This window comes from Saimiri boliviensis, chromosome 6 (genome assembly GCF_048565385.1).
Source record: "Saimiri boliviensis isolate mSaiBol1 chromosome 6, mSaiBol1.pri, whole genome shotgun sequence".
Lineage (NCBI taxonomy): Eukaryota > Metazoa > Chordata > Mammalia > Primates > Cebidae > Saimiri > Saimiri boliviensis.
In genome coordinates this window covers 58,144,741-58,164,297 of record NC_133454.1, presented here as the reverse complement: position 1 = coordinate 58,164,297, position 19,557 = coordinate 58,144,741, and the positions used below count along the sequence as shown (strand labels likewise).

Sequence of the window (19,557 nt, the reverse complement as noted above, 5' to 3'; positions counted from 1 at the left end):
AGGGGGTGCACCGTTCCTGGAAGTACTGCAATACCAGGTCGATGCGCGGAGTGGATGGAGCAAGCTCCTATTCCATCTCCCGACTCCAAAAATACATTTAATATATTGTCCTCGAATAGAGGACGTATCAGATATTAAACTGATAAGAACAGATACTACACTTGATCTTAGCCAAAAGGCCGAGAAGCGATGCCGTGGCCTTCGCCCCCGCAGTCACGGCCCCACTGTCGTCCACATTCAAGTCGCGGTGAGAGCTCCAGCCTCGCTCCTCTTCTCAGTCCCTTGATCTCTTCCACACCACTATTGATGCCATTACACACTCGAGCCGATTTCTTATTCTCCACGTTTGAAAAGGGGGAAATCTTACACCCGAGATCGTTCCGGCGTTCCCGGGCTTTCATTTCAAATTTGCATGCCCCGCCCTTCATCCGAGGGCGTGGCCTCCGCGATTGACTCCGCCCCCGAGGCCGCCTCCGCAGGGAGAGCCGGGGCACCGCTGGTGGCAACTTCCTTCTTTGTCTCAACCGAGCGAAAGGACGGAACCGAAAGAGACTGGGGACGAAGGCGAGGGGGCCTGCGGGAGATACCTGCCATGTGTCTACCATTGCAATGTCATACAGAATAAGCAGTTTCACTGCCCTGGTAATCCCATGGCTCACCTATTCATCCCGCTCTTCCTGATCCTCCACGGAATCCCTGACAATTGATCTCATTACAATCTTTACAGTTCTGCCTTTCCTAGAATGTCATGTGGTTAGAATCATACAGCACATGGCCTTTGCATCCTGGCCTCTCTCACTTAGCAGTTTGCATTTGGGTTTCTGCCGTGTCTTTTTGGGGCTTGATGGCTCTTTTCATTACTGAATAATACTTCGTTATACGAATGTATCACAGTTTATCCATTCAACTACTGAAGAACATCTTGGTTAAAATGTTTGGGATTTTTATTTTTATTTTTTTGAGACGAAGTTTCACTCTTGTTCCCTGGGCTGGAGTGCAATAGTGCAGTCTCAGCTCGTCACAACCTCTGCTTTCCAGGTTCAAGCGATTCTCCTGCCTCAGCCTCCCGAGTAGCTGGGATTACAGGCATGTACCACCATGCTTGGCTAATTTTTTCTTTTTCGTATTTTTAGTAGAGACGGGCTTTCTCCGCTTTGGTCAGGCTGGTCTCCAACTGCCAACCTCAGGTGATCCGTCCTCCTCGGCCTCCCAAACTGCTGGGATTACACGAGTGAGCCACTGTGCCCAGCCCCATGTTTGGGATTTTGTGTGAACACAGTTTTCAGCTCATTTGGGTAAATATCTAAGAGCATAATTATTAGATGATTTGAAAGACAATGTTTAGCTTTCTAAGAAACTGCCAAACTGTTTTCCAAAGTAGCCGTACCATTTTCTTGTTTGTTTTTGAGACAGAGTCTTGCTCTGTCACTCAGGCTGGAGTGCAGTGGCGTGATCTTGGCTCATGGCAACCTCTGTCTCTGGGGTTCAAGATATTCTCTGCCTCAGCCTTACAGGTAGCTCGGGTTGCAGGAGTCAGCCACCACGACCAGCTAATTTTTTTTTTTTTAAATAAAGACAGGGTTTCACCATGTTGACCAGGCTGGTCTCAAACTCCTCACCTCAAGTGATCCACTCACCTCAGCCTCCTAAAGTGCTGGGATTACAGGAGTGAGCCACTTGTGCAGGGCCTAAAGCTACACTGTTTTCTTTTTTTTCTTTCTTTTTTCTTTTCTTTTCTTTTTTTTTTTTATGAGTAGAATCTCAAAGTACACTGTTCTGTAATCCTACCAGCAATGAAGGAGTGTTTCTGTTGCTCCACTTATTGGTATTTTAATTAGATTAGCATTAAATTTATAGATTAGGAGTAATTGGACTTTCCACTATATTTATTGGTATTATCCAAGAATAGGGTAGATTTTCCAATTTATGAAATCTTCATTTATATTGCAAATAGCATTTTTTATTTTATTTTATTTTTTTTTTTTGAGAAGGAGTCTCGCTCTGTTACCCAGCCTGGAATGTAGTGATGTGATCTCGGCTCACTGCAACCTCCACCTCTCAGGTTCAAGCAACTCTCCTGCCTCAGCCTCCCGAGTAGCTGGGACTACAGGTGTGCACTTCCACGCCCGACTAATTGTTTTGTATTTTTGGTAGAGATGGGTTTTTGCCGTGTTGGCCAGCCTGGTCTTGAACTCATGATCTCAGATGATCCACTCACCTCAGCCTCCCAAAGTGCTGAGATTACAGGCATGAGCCACCTAAACTGGTCCCAAGTAGCATTTAAAGGTTTCTCTACACTATGTTGGGAAATAATTCTCCAGGGGCTTTCCTGTTTCTGCATGTCTTGTGTTTTTCTGCCTTTGTTCTAGACTATCTTTTCAAGGACGTAATATAGCAAACAGACTTAAAAGATTGTGTTAATGGCAAAGGGCAGGCATGTTTAAGGTCTAGTATAAAATATTCATATTTCCTGAGCTCAGGCCTCTCGTTCTGTAGCGCAGATCACTGCAGGCGCAGATGTCACCTGGCTCTCTTTTGCTCCGGCCTGCATAAACTAGAGCTCTGAAATTGTCACAGAAAATGCTAGTAGTCTGACTATTGCAATTACTGTAACAAAATCTTTTGTTTCTGAGTAAGGAGTCTTATGTCTCTGCTACTGTCCATGAAACTGTGGCAGACTAAACTTTTAGCTTAAAAGTAGAGAAAGATGATTTTTACTTAGAGGAAAGAAAACATGTTGTCTAGTAGAAAAAAATATGTTGGCCAGGCGCGGTGGCTCACGCCTGTAATCCCAGCACTTTGGGAGGCCGAGGGGGATGGATCACGAGGTCATGAGATCGAGACCATCCTGGTCAACATGGTGAAACCCCGTCTCTACTAAAAATACAAAAAATTAGCTGGGCATGGTAGCGCGTGCCTGTAATCCCAGCTACTCGGGAGGCTGAGGCAGGAGAATTGCCTGAACCCAGGAGGCAGAGGTTGCGGTGAGCCGAGATCGCGCCATTGCACTCCAGCCTGGGTAACAGAGTACAGAGTGAGACTCCCTGTCAAAGAAAAAGAAAAACAACTCTGAAAATGTCTGGAACTTAAGGGCATTGGAACCCTTGGTTGTAAAGAGCAGCAAAGTGAAGAACGGACATTTCTCACTTTAGCATGGTACTGCCATGTCCCCTCTCAGGAGCTCTGTCAACTGCCAAACCAGTAGTGTCTCCGTTTCCCTAAGCTGCCTCTTAAAAGGACCTTAAGACCCAGATCGTCTTTATTTTCCTATTCAGTGAAATGTGTAGAGAGCGACAGCCTTCCCTGTGCTTTGTCCTACTCTCATGAACCTTCACAGGCACTCGCTGGTCTCCTCTGGTGGGGAGCAGCGTAAGAGACCCACGGTTTCAGTTGCTGCCCTTGAAACCCCATTTCCATATATGTGTGAAACTCTCTCACCACTGACGTGAGTGTTGGGAGATACTCACTAAGGCAGATCCCTTTCTGGAAGACCCGGGGTACTTTTTTCTGCTGATTGGCGCAAGGCCTCCGGATGGTCTTGTTGAAACGTCCCCTAACTGCATGGCAATTAGGTCATTTCTACCCAAACACTTTCTCTCTCTCTTTCTCTCTCTGTCTCTCTCTTTCTCTCTCTCTCTCCTCTCTCTCTCTCTCTCTTCCTTTCTTTTGGCGATCTTGGTTCACAGCAACCTCCACCTCTGTGGTTCAAGCAATTCGACGCTCCCAACTAGCTGGAATTACAGGCACCCACCACTATTCCCGTATAATTTTTGTATTTCTGGTAGAGACAGGGTTTTTTCATGTTGGCCAACTGGTCTTGACTTGCTGACTTCAGGTGATCCGCCAGCTTCAGCTGCCCAAAGTGCTGGGATTACAGGTGTGAGCCACCTCGACCAGCCCTCTCTGTTTCTTAAATCATGATCTGCTGTGTTCTAGCATTCTCCTGCTGCCCTTCCTCTCCACACTACTGTTTTCTTTACGAGTATTGCCCTTAAAACGAAAACCACAGTCTTTCTAGGTTTAATCCTGTCCTGGCATCTGCTTCTGGGAGGATTGGACTAACATCATTCTTTCCTACCTGGGCTTGACATCATTAGCTTAGGTCAGCTATGATCCTGACAGAGTAGACAGAGATCTCTGTTTATCTCTCTGAATCCAAGGCCTCAGGCTAGAACCAATGTGCTGGGGAGAGGACAATTCTCAACCAATTTATAGCCCTTGTGTCGGGATGTTCGAATTGAATATTGAGATAATAACTTCTTTTTCCCAGAAAATTTCACTTCCTCCACTCTAAGCAGGAAGACAAGACCTCCGTGGCATGCAGAGGCTGCCTGAAAATATCCTCTCATCCTGTCCTTTGGGAAAGTTTTGACTCATGATGCTAGGTGCCTCTGAGAGAGAGAGAAGCAATGTTTTAAGGAGGGAAGGGCAAGCAGAAGACATCTGCAGCCCAGGAGGAGAGAGTGGTCCATTGCTTCTCATAGAACGGAGTCTTGAGAACTTTCTTATCTTAGGGGTTATGGAGCTGTAAGACTCAGTGCAGGGTGGGGATGCACTGTGGGCTGTAGCATAGGCACTGGGTCCCAAGATGGTCCTAGATTCCCATCCCCAGGTACAGCATGTAAACATGAGAACCAGAAGACTTCAAAGTATAATGGGGGTTGAGACGATGACAATATTAACAGTCATGTTGCAAACTGAATACAGAAGTTTCTTTCTTGGTCTATGTCAGCTTTCTGGATTCCTGGAGACCTTAAGGGGCAGGAAGCAGCCGTAAGAATGCCTGAGACTGAGCTGGGCATGATGGCTCACCTCTATGATCCCAACACTTTGGGAGCCAAGGCGGGTGGATCATCTGAGGTCTGGAGTTCCAGATTAGCCTGGCCAACATGCTGAAACACTGTCTCTACTAAAGATGCAAAAAAATTAGCCGGGTGTGGTGGCAGGTGCCTGTCATCCGAGCTACCAGGAAGGCTGAGACAGGAGAATTGCTGAAATTCCAGGAGGCGGAGGTTGTAGTGAGCTGAGATTGCGCCATTGCACTCCAGCCTGGGCAACAAGAGCAAGACTCCCTCTAAAAAAAAAAAAAAAAAAAAAAAAAAAAAGAATCCCCGAGATTGAATGCCCACCAGGTTACTGAGATGGGAATTCAGAGCCAGATTTGATCTGATTTCTTTCTCATCCAGTTTTTAAAATTCACATATTATAAAATTTATTCTTTTATTATTTTTAAAGACAGAGGCTCAGTCTGTTGCACTGGCATGAGTGTGGTTCACTGCAGCATTGATCTTCTGGGCTCAAGCGATCCTCCCACCTCACCTCCCCAGTAGGTAGGACTACAGGCATGAGCCCCCTTACCCAGCTAATTTATTTCCATTTTTGATAGGGATGAGGTCTCGACATGGTGCCCAGGCTGGTCTTGAACTCCTGATCTCAAGCAATCCTTCCACACAGCTTCTCAAAGTGCTGCCATTACAGCTGTGAGCCACCACACCTGGTCAAAATTCACGGTATTAAAGTATACGTTTTGGTAGTTTTAGTTCTATGTGTACACAGAATTGTGTGACCATTAACACTATTAAATTCTAGAACATGTTCATTATTCCAAAAGAAATTCCATACACATCAGGAATCACTCTCCATTATTCTCTTCCCCACCCCCAGGCAAACAATAACAGCTTCTGTTTCTATAGATTTGCCTATACTAGACATTTAACACACATTGAATTATGTAACATGTAACCTTTAATGTCTGGCTTCTTTCACTTGGCTAAATGTTTCCAACGTTCATCCACCTCGTAGCATGAATCAGTACGAGTTTATTATGCCTAATCTGAAATCTAAAATGTTTCAAAATCTGAACTTTTTTTTAACATGGACACGTATGTTTATTGAGGCACTATTTAGAATAGCAAAGACTTTCGGGAGCGGTGATATTAAAAAAATAGGCTAGCAAAGACTAGTAACCAACTCGAATGCACATCAATGATGGTCTGGACCAAGAAAATGTGGCTCATATAACACCATGGAATGACCATGCAGCGATAAAGAATGAGTTCATGTTTCCTGCAGGAACACGGATGAGGCTGGAAGCCATCACTCCCAACAAACAGACACGGGAACAGAAAACCAAACACCGCAGGTTCTCGCCCACAGTGTGAGTTCAACAATGAGGGGGAACACCAAGGGCTGGAGCGGGGGGTTAGGGGAGAGAGCGCATTAGCAGAAAGACACAATACCTGCGATGTGGGCCTTCAAATATAGATGACTGGTTGACAGGGGGCAGCACACTACCATGGGACAGGAACAGCCATGCAACAAACCTGCAGGTTCCGCACCTGCATTCAGGAACTCAAATTTTTTGAAGAGAAAAAAGTTAAAAGCCTAGACTGGGTAACTAATGAATTCTGTTTCTTAAAAGAGTCACCCCCTTTTGATCCTCAAACAGAAATCTAACCGTTTCCGCCCACACTTTATCAAAGAAAAAGCCTTAAAAGTATCTTAAAAACAACACAGAAACCGACATCTCTCACAAACCAAATGCAAACAAAACACTCTGCAGTATTTTCAATTCTATCTTTGTAAACCGATTGTGTCCCCCGAGGGGGTGCACCGTTCCTGGAAGTACTGCAATACCAGGTCGATGCGCGGAGTGGATGGAGCAAGCTCCTATTCCATCTCCCGACTCCAAAAATACATTTAATATATTGTCCTCGAATAGAGGACGTATCAGATATTAAACTGATAAGAACAGATACTACACTTGATCTTAGCCAAAAGGCCGAGAAGCGATGCCGTGGCCTTCGCCCCCGCAGTCACGGTCCCACTGTCGTCCACATTCAAGTCGCGGTGAGAGCTCCAGCCTCGCTCCTCGTCTCAGTCCCTTGATCTCTTCACACCACTATTGATGCCATTACACATTCGAGCCGATTTCTTATTCTCCACGTTTGAAAAGGGGGAAATCTTACACCCGAGATCGTTCCGGCGTTCCCGGGCTTTCATTTCAAATTTGCATGCCCCGCCCTTCATCCGAGGGCGTGGCCTCCGCGATTGACTCCGCCCCCGAGGCCGCCTCCGCAGGGAGAGCCGGGGCACCGCTGGTGGCAACTTCCTTCTTTGTCTCAACCGAGCGAAAGGACGGAACCGAAAGAGACTGGGGACGAAGGCGAGGGGACCTGCGGGAGATACCTGCCATGTGTCTACCATTGCAATGTCATACAGAATAAGCAGTTTCACTGCCCTGGTAATCCCATGGCTCACCTATTCATCCCGCTCTTCCTGATCCTCCACGGAATCCCTGACAATTGATCTCATTACAATCTTTACAGTTCTGCCTTTCCTAGAATGTCATGTGGTTAGAATCATACAGCACATGGCCTTTGCATCCTGGCCTCTCTCACTTAGCAGTTTGCATTTGGGTTTCTGCCGTGTCTTTTTGGGGCTTGATGGCTCTTTTCATTACTGAATAATATTTCGTTATACGAATGTATCACAGTTTATCCATTCAGCTACTGAAGAACATCTTGGTTAAAATGTTTGGGATTTTTATTTTTATTTTTTTGAGACGAAGTTTCACTCTTGTTCCCTGGGCTGGAGTGCAATAGTGCAGTCTCAGCTCGTCACAACCTCTGCTTCCCAGGTTCAAGCGATTCCTCTGCCTCAGCCTCCCAGGTAGCTGGGATTACAGGCATGCACCACCATGCTTGGCTAATTTTTTCTTTTTCGTATTTTTAGTAGAGACGGGCTTTCTCCGCTTTGGTCAGGTTGCTCTCCCAACTCCCAACCTCAGGTGATCCGTCCTCCTCGGCCTCCCAAACTGCTGGGATTACACGAGTGAGCCACTGTGCCCAGCCCCATGTTTGGGATTTTGTGTGAACACAGTTTTCAGCTCATTTGGGTAAATATCTAAGAGCATAATTATTAGATGATTTGAAAGACAATGTTTAGCTTTCTAAGAAACTGCCAAACTGTTTTCCAAAGTAGCCGTACCATTTTCTTGTTTGTTTTTGAGACAGAGTCTTGCTCTGTCACTCAGGCTGGAGTGCAGTGGCGTGATCTTGGCTCATGGCAACCTCTGTCTCTGGGGTTCAAGATATTCTCTGCCTCAGCCTTACAGGTAGCTCGGGTTGCAGGAGTCAGCCACCACGACCAGCTATTTTTTTTTTTTGTTTTTAATAAAGACAGGGTTTCACCATGTTGACCAGGCTGGTCTCAAACTCCTCACCTCAAGTGATCCACTCACCTCAGCCTCCTAAAGTGCTGGGATTACAGGAGTGAGCCACTTGTGCAGGGCCTAAAGCTACACTGTTTTCTTTTTTTTCTTTCTTTTTTCTTTTCTTTTCTTTTTTTTTTTTTATGAGTAGAATCTCAAAGTACACTGTTCTGTCATCCTACCAGCAATGAAGGAGTGTTTCTGTTGCTCCACTTATTGGTATTTTAATTAGATTAGCATTAAATTTATAGATTAGGAGTAATTGGACTTTCCACTATATTTATTGGTATTATCCAAGAATAGGGTAGATTTTCCAATTTTATGAAATCTTCATTTATATTGCAAATAGCATTTTTTATTTTATTTTATTTTTTTTTTTTGAGAAGGAGTCTCGCTCTGTTACCCAGCCTGGAATGTAGTGATGTGATCTCGGCTCACTGCAACCTCCACCTCCCAGGTTCAAGCAACTCTCCTGCCTCAGCCTCCCGAGTAGCTGGGACTACAGGTGTGCACTTCCACGCCCGACTAATTGTTTTGTATTTTTGGTAGAGATGGGTTTTTGCCGTGTTGGCCAGCCTGGTCTTGAACTCATGATCTCAGATGATCCACTCACCTCAGCCTCCCAAAGTGCTGAGATTACAGGCATGAGCCACCTAAACTGGTCCCAAGTCGCATTTAAAGGTTTCTCTACACTATGTTGGGAAATAATTCTCCAGGGGCTTTCCTGTTTCTGCATGTCTTGTGTTTTTCTGCCTTTGTTCTAGACTATCTTTTCAAGGACGTAATATAGCAAACAGACTTAAAAGACTGTGTTAATGGCAAAGGGCAGGCATGCTTAAGGTCTAGTATAAAATATTCATATTTCCTGAGCTCAGGCCTCTCGTTCTGTAGCGCAGATCACTGCAGGCGCAGGTGTCACCTGGCTCTCTTTTGCCCCGGCCTGCATAAACTAGAGCTCAGAAATCGTCACAGAAAATGCTAGTAGTCTGACTATTGCAATTACTGTAACAAAATCTTTTGTTTCTGAGTAAGGAGTCTTATGTCTCTGCTACTGTCCATGAAACTGTGGCAGACTAAACTTTTAGCTTAAAAGTAGAGAAAGATGATTTTTACTTAGAGGAAAGAAAACATGTTGTCTAGTAGAAAAAAATATGTTGGCCAGGCGCGGTGGCTCACGCCTGTAATCCCAGCACTTTGGGAGGCCGAGGGGGATGGATCACGAGGTCATGAGATCGAGACCATCCTGGTCAACATGGTGAAACCCCGTCTCTACTAAAAATACAAAAAATTAGCTGGGCATGGTAGCGCGTGCCTGTAATCCCAGCTACTCGGGAGGCTGAGGCAGGAGAATTGCCTGAACCCAGGAGGCAGAGGTTGCGGTGAGCCGAGATCGCGCCATTGCACTCCAGCCTGGGTAACAGAGTACAGAGTGAGACTCCCTGTCAAAGAAAAAGAAAAACAACTCTGAAAATGTCTGGAACTTAAGGGCATTGGAACCCTTGGTTGTAAAGAGCAGCAAAGTGAAGAACGGACATTTCTCACTTTAGCATGGTACTGCCATGTCCCCTCTCAGGAGCTCTGTCAACTGCCAAACCAGTAGTGTCTCCGTTTTCCTAAGCTGCCTCTTAAAATGACCTTAAGACCCAGATCGTCTTTATTTTCCTATTCAGTGAAATGTGTAGAGAGCGACAGCCTTCCCTGTGCTTTGTCCTACTCTCATGAACCTTCACAGGCACTCGCTGGTCTCCTCTGGTGGGGAGCAGCGTAAGAGACCCACGGTTTCAGTTGCTGCCCTTGAAACCCCATTTCCATATATGTGTGAAACTCTCTCACCACTGACGTGAGTGTTGGGAGATACTCACTAAGGCAGATCCCTTTCTGGAAGACCCGGGGTACTTTTTTCTGCTGATTGGCGCAAGGCCTCCGGATGGTCTTGTTGAAACGTCCCCTAACTGCATGGCAGTTAGGTCATTTCTACCCAAACACTTTCTCTCTCTCTCTCTCTCTCTCTCTCTTCTCTCTCTCTCTCTCTCTCTCTCTCTCTCTCTCTCTCTCTCTTCCTTTCTTTTGGCGATCTTGGTTCACAGCAACCTCCACCTCTGTGGTTCAAGCAATTCGACGCTCCCAACTAGCTGGAATTACAGGCACCCACCACTATTCCCGTATAATTTTTGTATTTCTGGTAGAGACAGGGTTTTTTCATGTTGGCCAACTGGTCTTGACTTGCTGACTTCAGGTGATCCGCCAGCTTCAGCTGCCCAAAGTGCTGGGATTACAGGTGTGAGCCACCTCGACCAGCCCTCTCTGTTTCTTAAATCATGATCTGCTGTGTTCTAGCATTCTCCTGCTGCCCTTCCTCTCCACACTACTGTTTTCTTTACGAGTATTGCCCTTAAAACGAAAACCACAGTCTTTCTAGGTTTAATCCTGTCCTGGCATCTGCTTCTGGGAGGATTGGACTAACATCATTCTTTCCTACCTGGGCTTGACATCATTAGCTTAGGTCAGCTATGATCCTGATAGAGTAGACAGAGATCTCTGTTTATCTCTCTGAATCCAAGGCCTCAGGCTAGAACCAATGTGCTGGGGAGAGGACAATTCTCAACCAATTTATAGCCCTTGTGTCGGGATGTTCGAATTGAATATTGAGATAATAACTTCTTTTTCCCAGAAAATTTCACTTCCTCCACTCTAAGCAGGAAGACAGGACCTCCGTGGCATGCAGAGGCTGCCTGAAAATATCCTCTCATCCTGTCCTTTGGGAAAGTTTTGACTCATGATGCTAGGTGCCTCTGAGAGAGAGAGAAGCAATGTTTTAAGGAGGGAAGGGCAAGCAGAAGACATCTGCAGCCCAGGAGGAGAGAGTGGTCCATTGCTTCTCATAGAACGGAGTCTTGAGAACTTTCTTATCTTAGGGGTTATGGAGCTGTAAGACTCAGTGCAGGGTGGGGATGCACTGTGGGCTGTAGCATAGGCACTGGGTCCCAAGATGGTCCTAGATTCCCATCCCCAGGTACAGCATGTAAACATGAGAACCAGAAGACTTCAAAGTATAATGGGGGTTGAGACGATGACAATATTAACAGTCATGTTGCAAACTGAATACAGAAGTTTCTTTCTTGGTCTATGTCAGCTTTCTGGATTCCTGGAGACCTTAAGGGGCAGGAAGCAGCCATAAGAATGCCTGAGATTGCCGGGCGCGGTGGCTCAAGCCTGTAATCCCAGCACTTTCGGAGGCCGAGGTGGGTGGATCACAAGGTCAAGAGATCGAGACCATCCTGGTCAACATGGTGAAACCCCGTCTCTACTAAAAATACAAAAAATTAGCTGGGCATGGTGGCGCGTGCCTGTAATCCCAGCTACTGAGGAGGCTGAGGCAGGAGAATTGCCTGAACCCAGGAGGAGGAGGTTGCGGTGAGCCGAGATCGCGCCATTGCACTCCAGCCTGGGTAACAAGAGCGAAAACTCCGTCTCAAAAAAAAAAAAAAAAAAAAAAAGAATGCCTGAGATTGAGCTGGGCATGATGGCTCACCTCTATGATCCCAAGACTTTGGGAGCCAAGGCGGGTGGATCATCTGAGGTCTGGAGTTCCAGATTAGCCTGGCCAACATGCTGAAACACTGTCTCTACTAAAGATACAAAAAATTAGCCGGGTGTGGTGGCAGGTGCCTGTCATCCCAGCTACTAGGGAAGCTGAGACAGGAGAATTGCTGAAATTCCAGGAGGCAGAGGTTGTAGTGAGCTGAGATTGTGCCATTGCACTCCAGCCTGGGCAACAAGAGCAAGACTCCCTCTAAAAAAAAAAAAAAAAGAATCCCCGAGATTGAATGCCCACCAGGTTACTGAGATGGGAATTCAGAGCCAGATTTGATCTGATTTCTTTCTCATCCAGTTCTTTAAATTCACATATTATAAAATTTATTCCTTTATTATTTTTAAAGACAGAGGCTCAGTCTGTTGCACTGGCATGAGTGTGGCTCACTGCAGCCTTGATCTTCTGGGCTCAAGCGATCCTCCCACCTCACCTCCGCAGTAGGTAGGACTACAGGCATGAGCCCCCTTACCCAGCTAATTTATTTCCATTTTTGATAGGGATGAGGTCTCGACATGGTGCCCAGGCTGGTCTTGAACTCCTGATCTCAAGCAATCCTTCCACACAGCTTCTCAAAGTGCTGACATTACAGCTGTGAGCCACCACACCTGGCCAAAATTCACGGTTTTAAAGTATACGTTTTGGTAGTTTTAGTTCTATGTGTACACAGAATTGTGTGACCATTAACACTATTAAATTCTAGAACATGTTCATTATTCCAAAAAGAAATTCCATACACATCAGGAATCAGTCTCCATTATTCTCTTCCCCACCCCCAGGCAAACAATAACAGCTTCTGTTTCTATAGATTTGCCTATACTAGACATTTAACACACATTGAATTATGTAACATGTAACCTTTAATGTCTGGCTTCTTTCACTTGGCTAAATGTTTCCAACGTTCATCCACCTCGTAGCATGAATCAGTACGAGTTTATTATGCCTAATCTGAAATCTAAAATGTTTCAAAATCTGAACTTTTTTTTAACATGGACACGTATGTTTATTGAGGCACTATTTAGAATAGCAAAGACTTTCGGGAGCGGTGATATTAAAAAAATAGGCTAGCAAAGACTAGTAACCAACTCGAATGCACATCAATGATGGTCTGGACCAAGAAAATGTGGCTCATATAACACCATGGAATGACCATGCAGCGATAAAGAATGAGTTCATGTTTCCTGCAGGAACACGGATGAGGCTGGAAGCCATCACTCCCAACAAACAGACACGGGAACAGAAAACCAAACACCGCAGGTTCTCGCCCACAGTGTGAGTTCAACAATGAGGGGGAACACCAAGGGCTGGAGCGGGGGGTTAGGGGAGAGAGCGCATTAGCAGAAAGACACAATACCTGCGATGTGGGCCTTCAAATATAGATGACTGGTTGACAGGGGGCAGCACACTACCATGGGACAGGAACAGCCATGCAACAAACCTGCAGGTTCCGCACCTGCATTCAGGAACTCAAATTTTTTGAAGAGAAAAAAGTTAAAAGCCTAGACTGGGTAACTAATGAATTCTGTTTCTTAAAAGAGTCACCCCCTTTTGATCCTCAAACAGAAATCTAACCGTTTCCGCCCACACTTTATCAAAGAAAAAGCCTTAAAAGTATCTTAAAAACAACACAGAAACCGACATCTCTCACAAACCAAATGCAAACAAAACACTCTGCAGTATTTTCAATTCTATCTTTGTAAACCGATTGTGTCCCCCGAGGGGGTGCACCGTTCCTGGAAGTACTGCAATACCAGGTCGATGCGCGGAGTGGATGGAGCAAGCTCCTATTCCATCTCCCGACTCTAAAAATACATTTAATATATTGTCCTCGAATAGAGGACGTATCAGATATTAAACTGATAAGAACAGATACTACACTTGATCTTAGCCAAAAGGCCGAGAAGCGATGCCGTGGCTTTCGCCCCCGCAGTCACGGTCCCACTGTCGTCCACATTCAAGTCGCGGTGAGAGCTCCAGCCTCGCTCCTCGTCTCAGTCCCTTGATCTCTTCACACCACTATTGATGCCATTACACATTCGAGCCGATTTCTTATTCTCCACGTTTGAAAAGGGGGAAATCTTACACCCGAGATCGTTCCGGCGTTCCCGGGCTTTCATTTCAAATTTGCATGCCCCGCCCTTCATCCGAGGGCGTGGCCTCCGCGATTGACTCCGCCCCCGAGGCCGCCTCCGCAGGGAGAGCCGGGGCACCGCTGGTGGCAACTTCCTTCTTTGTCTCAACCGAGCGAAAGGACGGAACCGAAAGAGACTGGGGACGAAGGCGAGGGGGCCTGGGGGAGATACCTGCCATGTGTCTACCATTGCAATGTCATACAGAATAAGCAGTTTCACTGCCCTGGTAATCCCATGGCTCACCTATTCATCCCGCTCTTCCTGATCCTCCACGGAATCCCTGACAATTGATCTCATTACAATCTTTACAGTTCTGCCTTTCCTAGAATGTCATGTGGTTAGAATCATACAGCACATGGCCTTTGCATCCTGGCCTCTCTCACTTAGCAGTTTGCATTTGGGTTTCTGCCGTGTCTTTTTGGGGCTTGATGGCTCTTTTCATTACTGAATAATATTTCGTTACACGAATGTATCACAGTTTATCCATTCAACTACTGAAGAACATCTTGGTTAAAATGTTTGGGATTTTTATTTTTATTTTTTTGAGACGAAGTTTCACTCTTGTTCCCTGGGCTGGAGTGCAATAGTGCAGTCTCAGCTCGTCACAACCTCTGCTTCCCAGGTTCAAGCGATTCTCCTGCCTCAGCCTCCCGAGTAGCTGGGATTACAGGCATGCACCACCATGCTCGGCTAATTTTTTCTTTTTCGTATTTTTAGTAGAGACGGGCTTTCTCCGCTTTGGTCAGGTTGCTCTCCCAACTCCCAACCTCAGGTGATCCGTCCTCCTCGGCCTCCCAAACTGCTGGGATTACACGAGTGAGCCACTGTGCCCAGCCCCATGTTTGGGATTTTGTGTGAACACAGTTTTCAGCTCATTTGGGTAAATATCTAAGAGCATAATTATTAGATGATTTGAAAGACAATGTTTAGCTTTCTAAGAAACTGCCAAACTGTTTTCCAAAGTAGCCGTACCATTTTCTTGTTTGTTTTTGAGACAGAGTCTTGCTCTGTCACTCAGGCTGGAGTGCAGTGGCGTGATCTTGGCTCATGGCAACCTCTGTCTCTGGGGTTCAAGATATTCTCTGCCTCAGCCTTACAGGTAGCTCGGGTTGCAGGAGTCAGCCACCACGACCAGCTATTTTTTTTTTTTGTTTTTAATAAAGACAGGGTTTCACCATGTTGACCAGGCTGGTCTCAAACTCCTCACCTCAAGTGATCCACTCACCTCAGCCTCCTAAAGTGCTGGGATTACAGGAGTGAGCCACTTGTGCAGGGCCTAAAGCTACACTGTTTTCTTTTTTTTCTTTCTTTTTTCTTTTCTTTTCTTTTTTTTTTTTATGAGTAGAATCTCAAAGTACACTGTTCTGTAATCCTACCAGCAATGAAGGAGTGTTTCTGTTGCTCCACTTATTGGTATTTTAATTAGATTAGCATTAAATTTATAGATTAGGAGTAATTGGACTTTCCACTATATTTATTGGTATTATCCAAGAATAGGGTAGATTTTCCAATTTTATGAAATCTTCATTTATATTGCAAGTAGCATTTTTTATTTTATTTTATTTTTATTTTTGAGAAGGAGTCTCGCTCTGTTACCCAGCCTGGAATGTAGTGATGTGATCTCGGCTCACTGCAACCTCCACCTCCCAGGTTCAAGCAACTCTCCTGCCTCAGCCTCCCGAGTAGCTGGGACTACAGGTGTGCACTTCCACGCCCGACTAATTGTTTTGTATTTTTGGTAGAGATGGGTTTTTGCCGTGTTGGCCAGCCTGGTCTTGAACTCATGATCTCAGATGATCCACTCACCTCAGCCTCCCAAAGTGCTGAGATTACAGGCATGAGCCACCTAAACTGGTCCCAAGTAGCATTTAAAGGTTTCTCTACACTATGTTGGGAAATAATTCTCCAGGGGCTTTCCTGTTTCTGCATGTCTTGTGTTTTTCTGCCTTTGTTCTAGACTATCTTTTCAAGGACGTAATATAGCAAACAGACTTAAAAGACTGTGTTAATGGCAAAGGGCAGGCATGTTTAAGGTCTAATATAAAATATTCATATTTCCTGAGCTCAGGCCTCTCGTTCTGTAGCGCAGATCACTGCAGGCGCAGGTGTCACCTGGCTCTCTTTTGCCCCGGCCTGCATAAACTAGAGCTCAGAAATCGTCACAGAAAATGCTAGTAGTCTGACTATTGCAATTACTGTAACAAAATCTTTTGTTTCTGAGTAAGGAGTCTTATGTCTCTGCTACTGTCCATGAAACTGTGGCAGACTAAACTTTTAGCTTAAAAGTAGAGAAAGATGATTTTTACTTAGAGGAAAGAAAACATGTTGTCTAGTAGAAAAAAATATGTTGGCCAGGCGCGGTGGCTCACGCCTGTAATCCCAGCACTTTGGGAGGTCGAGGGGGATGGATCACGAGGTCATGAGATCGAGACCATCCTGGTCAACATGGTGAAACCCCGTCTCTACTAAAAATACAAAAAATTAGCTGGGCATGGTAGCGCGTGCCTGTAATCCCAGCTAGTCAGGAGGCTGAGGCAGGAGAATTGCCTGAACCCAGGAGGCGGAGGTTGCGGTGAGCCGAGATTGCGCCATTACACTCCAGCCTGGGTAACAAGAGTGAAACTCCGTCTCAAAAAAAAAAGAAAAAGAAAAAAATATGTTGGCCGGGCGTGGTGGCTCAGGCCTGTAATCCTAACACTTTGGGAGGACGAGGTGGGTGGATCACCTTAGGTCAGGAGTTCAAGACCAGCCTGACCATCATGGTGAAACCCCATCTTTTTTATTTTTGAAAGAAATATTTTAAATTAAAAAAAAAAAGTTGTTTTTTCTATATAATGGAACTATTTTTTTTTTTTTTTGAGACGGAGTTTCACTCTTGTTACCCAGGCTGGAGTGCAATGGCACAATCTCGGCTCACCGCAACCTCCGCCTCCTGGGTTCAGGCAATTCTCCTGCCTCAGCCTCCTGAGTAGCTGGGATTACAGGCATGCACCACCATGCCCAGCTAATTTTTTGTATTTTTAGTAGAGACGGGGTTTCACCATGTTGACCAGGATGGTCTCCATCTCTTGACCTCGTGATCCACCCGCCTCGGCCTCCCAAAGTGCTGGGATTACAGGCTTGAGCCACCGCGCCCGGCCATAATGGAACTATTTTTATTATTTTAAGTCTATTTTTAGACATGTGATATCTATAATAGTGGTATTATCTATAATTACTGTAATAAGTACAGTGATATTATCTGCAGGAGCAATTGAGGATGTAACAAGTTTTGTGAACTCTGACTATATGACTCTTAAGCCAAGATTCTAACCCTGTGGCTAACTTTTAGTTTTACAATAGTAGTTTCAGTCTCAAAGCTAGGAAGGGTCTAGTTTCAGGAAGAGGCTATTATCATCTTTGTTTTAAAGTTCAACTGTAGGGTGGGTGTCACGGCTCACACCTTTAATCCCACCACTTTGGGAGGCTGAGGTGGGCGGATCACCTGAGGTCAGGAGTTTAAGACCAGCCTTGCCAACATAGCAAAACCCCGTTGCTACTAAAAATACAAAAATTTGCTGGATGTGGTAGAAAAACTGCTTGAATCTGGGAGGGGAGAGGCAGAGGTTACAGTGAACTGAGATTTCGCCTCTGCACTCCAGCTTGGGCAACAGAGTGAGACTCAATCAATCAATCAGAAAGAATTATGGCAGGGGCTTGAACTTTGGTAAAGAATAGGTATAGTTAAACAGTGACCTATCATTTCTTAGCATTGTTTCTCATAAGTTGTTTGCTGCTCCAGAGTCACATAACTGGGGTGTCATGAGATTTTTAACTTCTCCAACTACTCCTATAGATAACATCACTATTGTGAAATAAAGAACTGGTCTTTGGGCTGGGCACGGTGGCTTAGCCTGTAATCCCAGCACTTTGGGAGGCCGAGGTGGGTGGATCACGAGGTTGAGAGATGGAGACCATCCTGGTCAACATGGTGAAACCCCGTCTCTATTAAAAATACAAATAATTAGCTGGGCATGGTGGCACGTGCCTGTAATCCCAGCTACTCAGGAGGCTGAGGCAGGAGAATTGCTTGAACCCAGGAGGCGGAGGTTGCGGTGAGTCGAGATCGCGCCATTGCACTCCAGCCTGGGTAACGAGCGAAACTCCGTCTCAAAAAAAAAAAAAAAAAAAAAAAAAAAAGAACTGGTGTTTGAGATATTTTTCAGATTTAGCAGACCAAGAGATGCTACTGATCCTGAGACCCCGTCCTGGGAACTGAGGCAATTACACAAAGACACTTTAGACACCGTTGTGTTTTCATCTCCAGACAATCGTTTCAGTGCCTGAGCTCGCTGCTTAGCAGACTACCCTGAAAAACTCTAGCCTCCAAAATTTTGGGGAGGCATATTTGGGCAATACCTCCTATTCTTTGGTGTGGCTGGTCCTGCAGTTATGAAACTCTTTCTTTGCTGTGATACCTGCTATCCTCAGGGCGTTGATTTTTCTGGGCAGAAAGAATCCATCAAGTGTGACAGTGCTGGAATTACAGGCATGAGTCACTGTGCCTAGCCTGTATGATAACAGATAGCCAAATATTAATGAAATGGTACAAGGTATAAGTGGCTTAAAAGAATTTAAAAGACAATATAAAATATTTAAAATTGCAACAAAGCTTCCCATTTAAAGAGCAGTAGATGGATGGGAATGTAAATTAGGATAGCCGTTAAGTTATATGCAGATTCCTCCAAAAACTTAGAGTTACCAAATGATCCAGTAATCTCACTTCTGAGTATTTACCCAAAAGATTTGGAATAAGTTTGTCTGCACTCCCTTAGTCATTGTATTGCTGGGTACAGTGGTTCATGTTTGTAATCCAAACACTGCAGGAGGCCCAGGCAGGTGTACTGCTTGAGCCCAGGTGTTTGAGACCAGTCTGGGCAACATAGCAAAACTCACACTCTGCAAAAAATACAAAAATAATCCCAGCACAGTGGCATATGCCTGTAGTCCCAGCTACTTGGGAGGCTGAGGTGGGAGAATGGCTTGTAGCTGAGAGGTGGCGGTTGCAGTGAGCTGAGATTTCACTACTGTGCTCCCGCCTGGATAAAAGAGAGACTCTGTGAAACAAACAAACAAACAAAAAGCCACACACACACACACACACAAAGAAAAACAAAAATAAAAGAAAACCTGTTCGTTTACATATTCACATTAGCCAACTGATGGGATCAAACTAAGTGTCCCATTGATAGATAAATGGATAAAGAAAATTTGGAGGTATACACAATGGAATGCTATTTGGACTTTAACAGAAGGGAATTCTGTTATTTGTGACAACATGGATAGAGTTAGAGAATCTTATGCTATGTGAAGTGAGCCAGGCACAGAAAAAAAATACTATGTGTTCTCACTTATATAAGGAACCCAAAACAATCAAACTCAAAGAAGCAGAGAGGAAGGTAGGAAGGAAGGAGGAAAGGATGGATGGAAGGAAGGAAGGAAGGAAGAAAGAAAGAAAGAAAGGAAAAGACTATATAGCTCTTTGAGAGAATAAGGTGGTACTATAAGTATGGCCATGGAAAGATTTTTAAAGCTGTAATTTCAAGGAAAAAAAATACAGACTGTGCTAAATGGTACTGTTT

General features: G+C 45.1%; 3 non-coding genes across 3 annotated transcripts; all 3 read right to left on the bottom strand.

Annotated features, from left to right (window-relative positions):
- On the bottom strand, positions 1 to 191 carry LOC120364876 (U2 spliceosomal RNA). Its single transcript, XR_005580005.2, has one exon. It is a non-coding gene; the product is annotated as a U2 spliceosomal RNA (small nuclear RNA).
- A 6,411-nt stretch (positions 192 to 6,602) lies between these two features.
- LOC120364873 (U2 spliceosomal RNA) lies at positions 6,603 to 6,793 on the bottom strand. Its single transcript, XR_005580003.1, has one exon. It is a non-coding gene; the product is annotated as a U2 spliceosomal RNA (small nuclear RNA).
- Positions 6,794 to 13,521: 6,728 nt separating this feature from the next.
- LOC120364878 (U2 spliceosomal RNA) lies at positions 13,522 to 13,712 on the bottom strand. Its single transcript, XR_005580007.2, has one exon. It is a non-coding gene; the product is annotated as a U2 spliceosomal RNA (small nuclear RNA).
- Positions 13,713 to 19,557: the final 5,845 nt, after the last annotated feature.